The sequence below is a fragment of the Pseudopipra pipra genome, chromosome Z, assembly GCF_036250125.1.
Source record: "Pseudopipra pipra isolate bDixPip1 chromosome Z, bDixPip1.hap1, whole genome shotgun sequence".
In the NCBI taxonomy this organism is placed as follows: Eukaryota; Metazoa; Chordata; class Aves; order Passeriformes; family Pipridae; genus Pseudopipra; species Pseudopipra pipra.
This window is the reverse complement of record NC_087581.1, coordinates 2,244,841-2,256,266: the sequence shown is the minus strand read 5'-3', so window position 1 is coordinate 2,256,266 and position 11,426 is coordinate 2,244,841. Positions and strand designations below refer to the sequence as shown.

Below are 11,426 nucleotides of genomic sequence, written 5' to 3'. Positions count from 1 at the left end.
GTTGGTACCGTGAGGGACTGGTCTAAAGAAAATGAATTGATCTCACTTTTGGTGCCATCCTAGTTGCTCCTTGACCTTTTAATCAGGCACAGACAGTAATTATTTGTTGTGTTGACAAGATAACTCATTGGCTGGTCTGACAGTCTTGTAAAATGGGGTTAGTTAATCTTTCCCACTGTGTACTGAAACCTGTTGACAGGGGAATTAGGGAACTGAAAATCTGTGTTTTTACAATGGATTAGCATAAATACCTCCTCTGCAGACTGAAGCATCTTTTGCTTAGTAGCAAAACTACACAGTATTGGAGCTGGAAACCATCAAGCTTCAGTGAGAGAAGAAAACATCTCTGGAGTGCAACCTTACAGCTATTTAATCATGAAGTCCTTTACTCAGACTTTACTCACATCCTTTGTTCACAGTACCCAGAGATATTCAAAGCCTACGGCTTGGAGCTCAACTGTTTGACTCCCTCCAAGTTTTCCCACTTGCAAATTAGTTGTGATTTACTTTCCGAGTTGATTATCCTCACGATGTTGCCTTGGTGTCTGATCCAAGCCAGGCTGAAGTAAATGGGAACCTTTCCACGGACTTTAACAGGTTTTGGATTAGGCCTTAGCTATCTCTGTAGCTATTATGAGAGGCACAAGTTGCACAATGAAGTGCAGGTGTTTGTGCCACTCAGAAGAAGACCTCGTACTGTATTTAATGTTCTTTAATTAATTGAGTCCCGAGGTATAGAGCGGGCTCATGTTCCCAGAAAATGCATTAGGGTAACACAGCACCTTCCATTTGCAGCAATCCAAACACAATATTAAAGTTTTATGTTTATTGAACAAAGTCCAGGAATCCACATGCAGGAGCACTTCACCTTCCACTGGAATGCAGCCACTTCTGGAGCAAAACACGGCAATTTTTCACAAGGATAGGCAAGCAGTAGGAAGCAAATGGTGTCAAACTCCAGTGAAAGCATCAGGTTTCTGATGTGAGCTGTCGGTAAAGGACCAACATAATAATATGAACAAGAATTTTCCCAGTGGCTTGACCTTGCTGATGCAGCATGTGAGGAGAGCTTTGTGCAGCTACAGTGCTGTGAGGTCTGTCCAAGAAATCACACTTCCAACAGCAAAGCATCTTCATGGAAAAACAAGGCCAGGTGCCCACCTTCCTGAAGCTAAATAGTCAAGTCCAATCTGGCAGCCTGGGATGCCTTCCTAATCAGTGGAAAGAAAGAGGTGCTTTCAGAAGAAAGGTGACTCATTTTTAAGAAGAGTCAACCCAATTTGATTGGGTAAATCTGCCTCTGGAGTTGCCTTCTTCTCTTTATTGACTGGAAGAGAGCCCAGCTGACTGGTCTGGCCTGAGATGTTGTTCTGGTGTGAAAGTGAGATAAATCCCACCTTCAGCTAATGAAGCCTCATGAGAAACCTGCCTCAAGGTCCTTTGATGCCACCAGCTCTGAGACGAGCTGCCAAAGTGAAGAAGGATTCATGAAATGCTCTTGGAACTGAGAAGGGAGGAAGAGGTTTGGCTTTGAAAATCTGTGGAAAAAGAGGAAATCTGCAGGGTTGAAAAGGAAGAATCAATTTCTACCTTGTCAAAAATCTTTTGCAGGCTCAGAATAACAACAGCAGAGGAAGATGACCTTGAATGACTCGATACCCCTGTGAGGAAAGGAGCGGTGTGTTGTCCCAGGAGGAGATGGCAGCCAGAGCAAGGAGGAGAGCCATGAGGTAGGGAAAAGCTGGGCATAGGGTGGTGGGTGGGTATCAGGCAGCTGGGAAAGCAGCTGAAAAGCTGTGCAGACCAAACTGCTACGGCCGAGCCCTGTGCAGGAGGATTTTGGGGTCTGGGGGAATCAGGGAGGCAGCAGATGAAGGGCAGCAGAGGGGTTAGTGGCACAGAGGGGCACTTGGCCCTGTGGGATTTGCTCTGTGACCCCCCACGGGCGTGGGCAAACCAGGCATTACAGAAATCAGTAGCGACAAGGAAAGCTTTTTTGAGGCTGGAAAGCTTTGTTAGAAGCAGTCCAGCCCCCACAGAGCATTTCTGCAGATGTTAATGGATGCTTTGGTGGGGAAGAGCACAGAGCACCCCATTATTGGGGTTGTGCTAAGATAGAAGACCTCTTAATCAGATTATAAATGCACTTCCTTGTGCAGAACAACTCAGCCACCCCTGCTCAGTGATATTTATTGCAAAGTCAGAAAGTCATTAGGTGGTGGAGTTCAGATTTCCAAGTGCATGTTTGGTACAGACAAGTCAATATGTTTTTGTTTTTTTTCTTAATTTAACTTCTTGATTGACTTATTATGTACATTGGCACTTTTAAGAGCTTCAAATAAAACACAGTGAGAGTTCAGAACAAATGTAAATGGCCTAAAAGAAAAGGAAAAAAAATCCTATAATCTTTTTTAATGGCTATAAAACGTGGGAAGGATATATCATAAGCTCCCCGCATGGGGTCCTTGTCTGCGTTCAATCCAGTATTGTAATTTAGACATGACTTTTTATTTAATTTCTGACTGAGAAAGGGAAATTAGAAAACAACATTATCTCAGCTGCTCCGTTATAATGAACAATATTTCACAGTGCCAGTATAAGTTACCTTAAGAACTTATTTTATGAGACAAACATTGGCTGAATTCCACGAACAACTGGGTTTTCTGGTGTCTTTTGTCTGCTGAAGAACCCAAACTTAAGTAAGGTTTTTAATTGTAAATAAGCCCGTCTTTGCAAGTGATGTGTGTGTTACATGTGTGTAACACGTGGACCAGTGCAGCAACGGAAGTGGTGGTGGTGGGATTATCATCAGGGAAAGAATTCCTGCTGAAGTGCAAACAGGGGTTTGCATTGTTTCATGTTAAACGTTGGTTTCTGACTTTTTTCTTCTAGCACACGTGTTTGCCTCCAGCAGTGATAGACAGTACGGGTATGACAGGCACCCATGGAAACAACTTGCGAGCATGGTTTTAAGGGAAGTGTAGACTGAAAATAGATTTAAAAATTCAAGATTCAGTGTTGAAAAAGATGGAGAGAGGCACATGAATAGCAGGGAAAGATGGAGATGCAATTGCTTCCATACTGTCAGGTTGAGGCCAGAGCAAATCTGCTCTTAACAAACTCCTCCAAATATTTCCAAGAACACCAGCCCCGGGGTAGGAAGCTGCCTCAGATGAGCAACTTGTTTGTTTTCAGACAGTAGAAACCAGCCTTCTGGTTTTTTTTTTCCCCCTGCTGTACAAATGTAGACCATTGATATAAAACACTGACTTTAGTTGTTTTTCCTATGGGGAAATCCCAGCTTGGGATTATGCAGCTGAATGTTTATTTAGCTGTAAATAACACATTCTCCTGTTAATCTCTCTATCTGTTTTATCAATTTTTAAGTCATGGAGACTTATCCAGTCTGTAATTAACCCTTTTGTATGGCAAAATGCAGGATTGCCTCTTTCCCCCAGCCACTAAATACATAACGTTCTGATAAATATTTAAGCAGTAATGAGGGACGTAATGCACAGTAATCCATTAGTGCTGCATTCTGGGGGAGCAGCACGGTGCTAAAATGGATGCTGTAAGTGCTAAAATCCCAGATTGAGCAGAAGGACTGCTGACCACTCTGGGATTTGGCTTTGAACTATGCTACAGGTTGGGAAACCCATTTGAACGTGCAGACGTGCTTTCTGTGCCTGCCAAGAAAACATTCCCTAAAGAAAGTGAAACCCCCAAAACCCCCCAAAACAGAGCCAGCCATCTCTCTGAATGGTGCAGCCAAATATTCCCCAATGAAAAGACTGTCAAAGGCCAGGAATGGGAAGTCAAAGCCTGGACCAGTGGTGAGCTAAAGGTAGTGTTGAGTTATGATCACAACTGGTTCCACTAACGTCTAAAACCGGGATAAACTGGGGTCTATAAGAACTTTGTCTCTTTGGGAAGCCTACTCACTTTTCCTGCGTTTCCCCCACTTTTTTCTACTAATTAAATCTTGCATTCCAGTTACAATTATGTCTGCAGTAGTTGCCTGCATCAGGACAGTCCACGAAAGGAGCAAATACAGCAATAGATAAGGTATTGCTTCCCACTTTGCTTTTCACAGCAGAGCCTTGATTCCCACCAAGGGCAGGAAAAAGTGAGGTTTGATACCAGGACCTTTGTGCTATGGGGAGCAGCTACAGCTGTCATGTGTGCTCGCTTCCAAGCAGAAAAACCAGGAATACTCTCTCCACTTGCCTGTGTGCAAGGAGTAGTGACAAGTGGCTCTGAAGAGATGTCCCACTGGGACATATGGCTGAGCAGGATGCTGCCTTAGTAGAAACTGATGGGAGTTGGTAGAAACCAGCAAGGTTTTGTTGAGGTCATGGAAAACGAAGTTTTCTGGAGTATCTGTGAATTTGCACCTGGACCAATAAACGTGGGTTTTTTTAAATTGTTATTCATTTTACACCTCAATAAAGCTTAATTATAAGTAAGCAGTGAGAAAAGCAGGAGACATGTTCCAATAATATTGCACTTCTCTGAATCATTCCTGTGGGGCTCCGGCAGTTTTGTTACCATGAAGCAAAATAAAACAAATTAAGAAAACTATTCAAAATTCATTTAAAAACATCATCCGAGGAGCATCATAATAAAAGCACAATAAGAGAGACAAGCTCACTTGGCTAATTTCCTTCATGTGCTGTGCATGTTTATAGTGTGTCTCTTAGTATGTTTTAATTAGCATCACAATCATCAACAGGTAACTAACATCACGTATGGTTCAGGTTGGGAGGTGCAGGCCACCTATTTGGAGCAGAGAAGGGGCTGGGAACCTGATCTTGGCTCTCAGGATGCAGAAGTCAGCAGAGCACGCTGGCAAATCAGGGCTCTAAAGCCCTAAATCTTGGCCAGAGAGAATGTCCTTGAGCAAAGGAACAAATTCCAGACCTTGGTCCTTCCATGCCTTGGGTCCTTCCAGCCCTGGTACTGACTTCTACCCTTCTGCTCAAAGCAGGACTCATGGGGCAGACAAATGTATCGATCATGTTGCTCACTGCCAGCCTGCAAACCACCTTGTTTTGTTTCCTGTGGATGTAACATCCTTCTTGTCGATGTGGTCTCCTCTTGGCTGCATCACAAGGCACCTTCCCCGTCCCTGTTTTCACCACAGGAAACAGGTTGCTCAGTTTTGCTTTTGATGTGCCTTCTCCTTACTGCAAGTCTTTGCTTGGCTTGGAATTTTTATTCTGAGAATTACTGTATCTCTTCCCTTTTTTATTTTTTTTTTTTTTTAATTTTTCTTTTTTTTTTTTTTTTTAAGTGATGCTCCTTCCTCCATATGAGCCCCATTTGGTGGTGTGGGAACAAATTCAGGTACCTGAGGATGTGACTGATCAAGGTGACCTGTTCAAGGCCAGGTTAGACGGGGCTTGGAGCAACCTGGTCTACTGGAGGGTGTCCTTCCCATGGCACAGGACTGGAACTGGATGAGCTTGCAGGTCCCTTCCAACACAAACCATTCTAGGATTCTATGATTCTATGACATGCACTCACCTGGACAACTGAGGTGAACTTTCCTTAACGTCTTCCAGAGCAGAGCTGACCTGTTCCTCCTGAGCCTGGACCTGGGGTGGACTATTTCAGAAAGTCTGGCCAGATGTGAGCCAGCAGCTGCCTCCAAAAGGGATGGAGGAGATGAACCTGTGATGGACAGATCATGCTTAGTGACCTTGAAAGTTTTTAGGACGCCACTGTCTCTGCATTAGTGCACTATCTCTTACCTGGAAAAGCATTACTTCACCAAGCCACCTGCACAAAATCACATCCAAGTGTTTCTTCCTTAATAGCCCCACTTAATCAGATTTTCCACTCTTGAGCTGCTTCAGGTACTGTCTCAGGAGTAGCAGACACTGCTGTGCAACAGGGACTTGGACAGTGTCTTGCAGTGAACCTGTTGGTCTTGCGGTTTGTATCCTGAAATGATTGTCTTTGCATCTGCAAAAAAAGGAGCCCGTCAATCTCAGCAGGTTAGTAGAGGAGGAACAGGCCTGGCTTTGTTTACATCTGAGAATACTTTCATCTGTAGATTTGGCCCAACCACTTCCCATTGAGGTATCCTGTCTAATTCACTTTTTCCCTTCAAAAAATGAAAGGCATTTCACTTCCCCTTAAGAATATATTATGAACTGCTGCACTTTAGCAGTGTGATAGTTCATAACAGAATCGAGAAGAGCATGAATTATTGTCAGAACTACATTACTAATGTGTAATCTGCAGCATTGGTTAATTTGTTTTGATATTAAAGTTTTAATAGGAAATATAATTTGATTGCATTTTAAAAATAAAAACTGATTTTCTGTATTACAGAAAAATATTATGAATAATAAGCAAAAAAGGGGCTAATATAACTAGGCATTTCTATTAACAAAATAAATATGTTTCATACGCTCTCTGTGTACTAATTCAACTCATCTGATGCCAGTTTGGGCTGATTTAACACAAACTACAGCCTTGCTCCTTTGCTCTGCATTTTCCAACATTGCTGGCATTAGCTTGAGGATAGGATCAAAGTTTTGCAGTATCAGCTCCTTGCACGTCAGTTATTAGCACTCAATTATTAGCAGCATTAGCACCTTGTGCTGTACTCTCAACACACCAGCAGAGCCTGGTCTGTATTTATAGATGTTCTCCAGCTGGACTCAGAATAATTAAAGAACCCAACTGTGAAAACAATGAGTTCTCCACCTCTTAAATCAGGGTAGGTGGTTTGTGCTGGTGGCAACGTGCAAATGGATGTGTTATTAGGATTATAGCAGGGGAAAGTCAGCTCAAGAACAGTGCAACACTAAGTGTGATGAGTACACTGACATGATGTGAAAGTGTAAGAGAAACCATGCTGGGTCAAATGAATCACAGAATTGCTTAGGTTGGAGAAGTCATCTAAGACCATCGAGTCCAACCATTCCCCAGCACTGCCAAGGCCACCACTAACCCATGTCCCCAAGTGCCACATCCACACTGCATTTAAATCCCTCCAGGGATAGGAACTCCAACACTGCCCTGGGCAGCCTCTGCCAAGGCCTGGACAACCCCTTCTGTGACAGAATTTTTCCAGTATCCAATGTAAACCCCACCTAGTGCAATTTGAAGCTGTTTCCCTTCATCCTGTCCCTTGCTCCCTGGGAGCAGAGCCTGACCCCCCCCGGCTCCCCCCTCCTGTCAGGGAGTTGCAGAGCCAGAAGGTCCCCCCTGAGCCTCCTTTTCTCCAGGATGAGCCCCCCCCGCTCCCTCAGACGCTCCTGCTGCTCCAGACCCTTCCCCAGCTCTGTTCCCTTCCCTGCACACGCTCCAGCCCCTCAATGTCTTTTTGGTCCTGAGGGGCCCAGAACTGCCCCCAGGACTGGAAGTGTGGCCTCTGATGAAAGGTCTGTGTTAGTCTATTTTCAGCAGTGCTGCCCCACGGGGCCTGGGAAGAGGCTCAGGACGAAGTGAGCATCCTCTGACTGGTGCCTTCCAGCCTCCAATCTCTGCCCCTGCTTCACTGTTTTCCATATTTAGCAACTTTCAGTGGATTTCTCTACCATGCTAGAGCTGACACTCCAGAGGGCAAACTGTTGCTGTGGTGTTTTTTTCACCTTTGATGAGATGCTTTGCCCCTCATAGCTCTGTCCTTATGCTGTGTGACCTTCTTTACAGTGGTTAAAGACCTCAGGGCACTGTTATTAAAGAATGTGTGAGTTTAGAGTAATGGAAGGGTAAAAGCTGTCCCACAGTGAACAGCTGAAGGTACATGATCTATTCAGCTTATCAGAAAGATATAGAGGAGAATTGATGAGAGAGTATATTTTCTTCCTGATCCTTCAGTGGGTACCAAAGGACTCCTTGGTCTAGTGGGGAAGGAGGTAACAAGAACTGAGGACTGGAGACTGAAGTTATAAGATGTCAAATTGGAAACAAAACATACATTTTTTTCTCAGTGAGGATAATTAACCATGGATAATAATCATCAGGGGCAAAAGTAGATCTTTGCCTTTTTGATGACTTGAAAAAAAAAATCTGGCTTTCTTCCTTAAAATAAAAATAAAAATTAAGTCAAGCACAAGATTTTGAACCAGGCCCATGTGAATGACTGACATAGAAAGGTAGAATATTTATTATACTAGATATCTAGAAGGCTCTTCAGATTTCAGAAAAAAAACAGTATTATACAGGAGCATCCAGGATCTTTGCCTAGGAATTATATTTCACCTGCCTAGATAGTTCTCTGGTTCATTTACATTTCAGCTGCAACCCTTCCTTGAATGGAGGTGGATCCCATTCTAGGATGGCTCTTATGAGCAGTTGCAGCTTTGCTTATTCTAGTTGAAAAAAGGAGATTCTGCTTCCAGTTAACTGACCACTGAGGTAGATCTGGGTAGTCTTTGTGTGATTTATCACCTTTGGAAGGGAGGCAAGATGATAGTTTTGGATGTAGGAAAGGAAGAAGAGTATTAGTGGAGCAGCCAAAGAATGCACATCTGATGAAAATCCTGTATACTTAGTATTTTTTCTTGTTATTATTATGGTTATTATTGGTGTCATTATTAATAACCAGCAACAGAGTAAGGCTGTCATTAGCAGTTAGGCAAAATGATCCCCTGGTGCTACAGGGAGAGGGAGAAAACTGTGCAAGTGCAAGTTAGAGAGACATGAAACCACCGATGAACAAATTCAGAAGCTTTTCAGGTCAATATTTTTCTCAACTTCAGCTCTTTCTCCTGCTCTGTTTCTTGGCTGAAGCACCTTTCCAAGGGACATGGATCTGTTCCCAAATTTCTGCTAATGTCTTTGAGTGCCTATGTAACTTTAAACATACAATTTCCAGAGTAAGGGTTAAAGAGATTCATGTCTGGCAGGGGACTGATTTAGCTTGGGAAGTGCCAAGTCCTATGGAAGAGCCAGGGATAATTAATTCCTTATTCAGGTGTCTCTGGTAAGAGCTTGGTTTTGGCTGCATTCCAGTCCTTGACTACTCACCTCCTACCCTCACCCTTCTTTGGCACTACTGAAAAAAAGAAAAATATGTTTTTCTACCTGTAAAATGGATGTTGTCTTTGATCTTACCAATCATGGAGAGTTGCCTTGTGTGAATATTACTTCTTTCCCTATGACATTTTCTATTCCCTTCTGGCTTGGCACAGATGATTTCCCAGTTCTGTCCTATGGGGAGAAAGGGGTTTCGCACCTCAACTCATCCTGGATAAAGGAGCTCTTAAAGACCACTAGCACTGGGGAATGGACAGCTGGAGGTATGGATATTTTATTAAGCAGCTTTATTCCTGTATTGATAGTTAGAATTTCTATACCTAACAGAGATGCTTTAAATTTTGTGAAGTGTGAGACTAATCCTGTCAAATCAGAAGCAGTAAATACGAGCATATAAATTTAACAGAGAAGAAAGAATTATATCTTTGTTTATCCTTGTGGTACAGAAATAAATGGATCCTGTGCAATAACCCTGCATAAAACACAAAAGAAGTCTCAAGCCCATGCGATTTTTCCAGAGGAGTGAATGAGAATGGGTCATCCTTTGTGGCAATCTGATAGCTTGGTCTCTGAAAAAGATACTGTGGAAGGCAACAATGGACAGATTAGGATTTGGAATAAGATTTCTGTATCACAAGTATCCAACACTATATGAGATGTCTTGAAAAGAGGCAGCTGAAGGGGAGTATGATAGAGATATGCACATTCCTGAAAGGCACAAGGAGTAGGAATAGAAAATAGCTATTGACTATTTATCTTCTCAGAAGAACCTGTGTATTTACCAGGCAGAGGCAGTGATGAATTAAGGTGGTTCCTCACATCTCTCCACCAGCCTTGGGCAAGTGGAGAACAGCCTGTGCCTGGCACATTGCTTCCAGCTTGGTGTCAGCCCTTTAGCCTGTCCTGATGGATAATGATGGGCCATTATTATGACATAAATTAAAACTAACCAGGAGCACCCCCATCCTCCTTTTCCGGGCAGGCCCGTTTAATGCAGTTCATCTGTTATTGCATTTTCTTTTTTTGGCCCTTTTTCTTAATAATGTCTTTCTTTTCACCACCTGTGAATTAAAAATCAGCTATTTCTGTGCTGACTGCCAGGTTTTAAAGCTCTGCTTTATCTGTCTGAAAACCGTGTTGTGTTTCTTCTTTTATATACACCAGCCTTGCAATAAAGTTTGTGACACCAGAGCTCGCAACGCCTTTATCTCCAGCTATATCAGCTCTGTGGCTGTAAAATCTCCATTACCTTTCCTTTCCAGTCTCCCAGCTCTGCTGAACCCACCCACTTGTCCAAAGGAAAATGAGAAGTGGCTTTTGCTTTTGAGTATCCCTGGGCTGGAGATTGCAGGAACAGGAGGGGGAATATCTGGACTTCGGCTGGAGAGGGGAAGGCTCTGGAAAGACCTTAGAGCCCCTTTCAGTGCCTAAAGGGGCTTCAAGAGAACTGGAGAAGGACATTGGACAAGGGTCTGGAGGGACAGGACAAGGGGGAATGGCTTCCCACTGCCACAGGGCAGGGTTAGATGGGATATTGGGAAGAAATTCTTCCCTGTGTGGGTGGTGAGGCTCTGGCACAGGTTGCCCAGAGAAGCTGTGGCTGCCCCATCCCTGGAAGTGTCCAAGGCCAGGTTAGATGTGTCTTGGAGCAACCTGGTCTAGTGGAAGGTGTCCCTGCCCATGGCAGGGTTTGGAATGAGATGAGATTTAAGTTCCCTTCCAGCCCAAATGATTCTGTGATTCAGCTCCTGGTACTGCCACAGACCTGCTTTCACGGCAATCCCACTTTCTCAGGCTCCCATCTTAAAAAACGGCTGGAAACACTGTTCTTTTCATATTAGCTGTTTGTTTTATTTAATTTGATGGGATGTTTCCCTGTCAGCACCCAGAATAGCCTTGTTTTCACTCACAGCTGCTGGACATCACTGGCATATGGGAACTTTATTGTAGGACATTTCTTCCAGCAAGGCAAAAGAACTGCCTTTCATTTCACAGGCTGTACATAGAGGAGTTTCATTTTCAGAGATATTTCCAAGTCTTTGTTTTTTTTTTTTTTGAGTAAGTCACACCTAAAGAGGAAGGTGAGATGAGGCAGGATTTATGGGTCACTTTGCTGTACCCCAGCTTTCCCAACACCCGAGTTGCTTTGTGCTTCCAAGCAGTGTTCCACAGACCAGTTTCCATCATGCTTTATGGTGCTGGTCAAATAATGGGGGAAGGGAGCTGCAGTAATATTTGTTATCTAAATATGAAAAAGTAACATGGCAAAATTATTCAGAAGAGATATGAATATGCAAATAACCCCCCCAATGGTAGTGGTCTTTGAGCTGGTGAATTGCTGATGTGTTTGGCCGTGAAAAATGGGATGAGGAAGAAAAGGTGATAAATCTGGTAATACCTGGGTTATCCTCAGAAAACAGCCTGGCAGC

The 11,426-nt window shown here is 43.4% G+C and overlaps 2 long non-coding RNA genes across 2 annotated transcripts; one reads left to right on the top strand and one right to left on the bottom strand.

Moving 5' to 3' along the window:
- Nucleotides 1-811: 811 nt before the first annotated feature.
- On the bottom strand, nucleotides 812-5,432 carry LOC135407363 (uncharacterized). Its single transcript, XR_010426842.1, has 3 exons — nucleotides 5,351-5,432; nucleotides 4,224-4,394; nucleotides 812-1,207 (listed from the first exon to the last, which is right to left on the bottom strand). It is a non-coding gene; the product is annotated as an uncharacterized LOC135407363 (long non-coding RNA).
- A 108-nt stretch (nucleotides 5,433-5,540) lies between these two features.
- LOC135407540 (uncharacterized) lies at nucleotides 5,541-10,155 on the top strand. Its single transcript, XR_010426918.1, has 3 exons — nucleotides 5,541-6,084; nucleotides 9,153-9,260; nucleotides 9,444-10,155. It is a non-coding gene; the product is annotated as an uncharacterized LOC135407540 (long non-coding RNA).
- The last annotated feature ends 1,271 nt before the right edge of the window (nucleotides 10,156-11,426 follow it).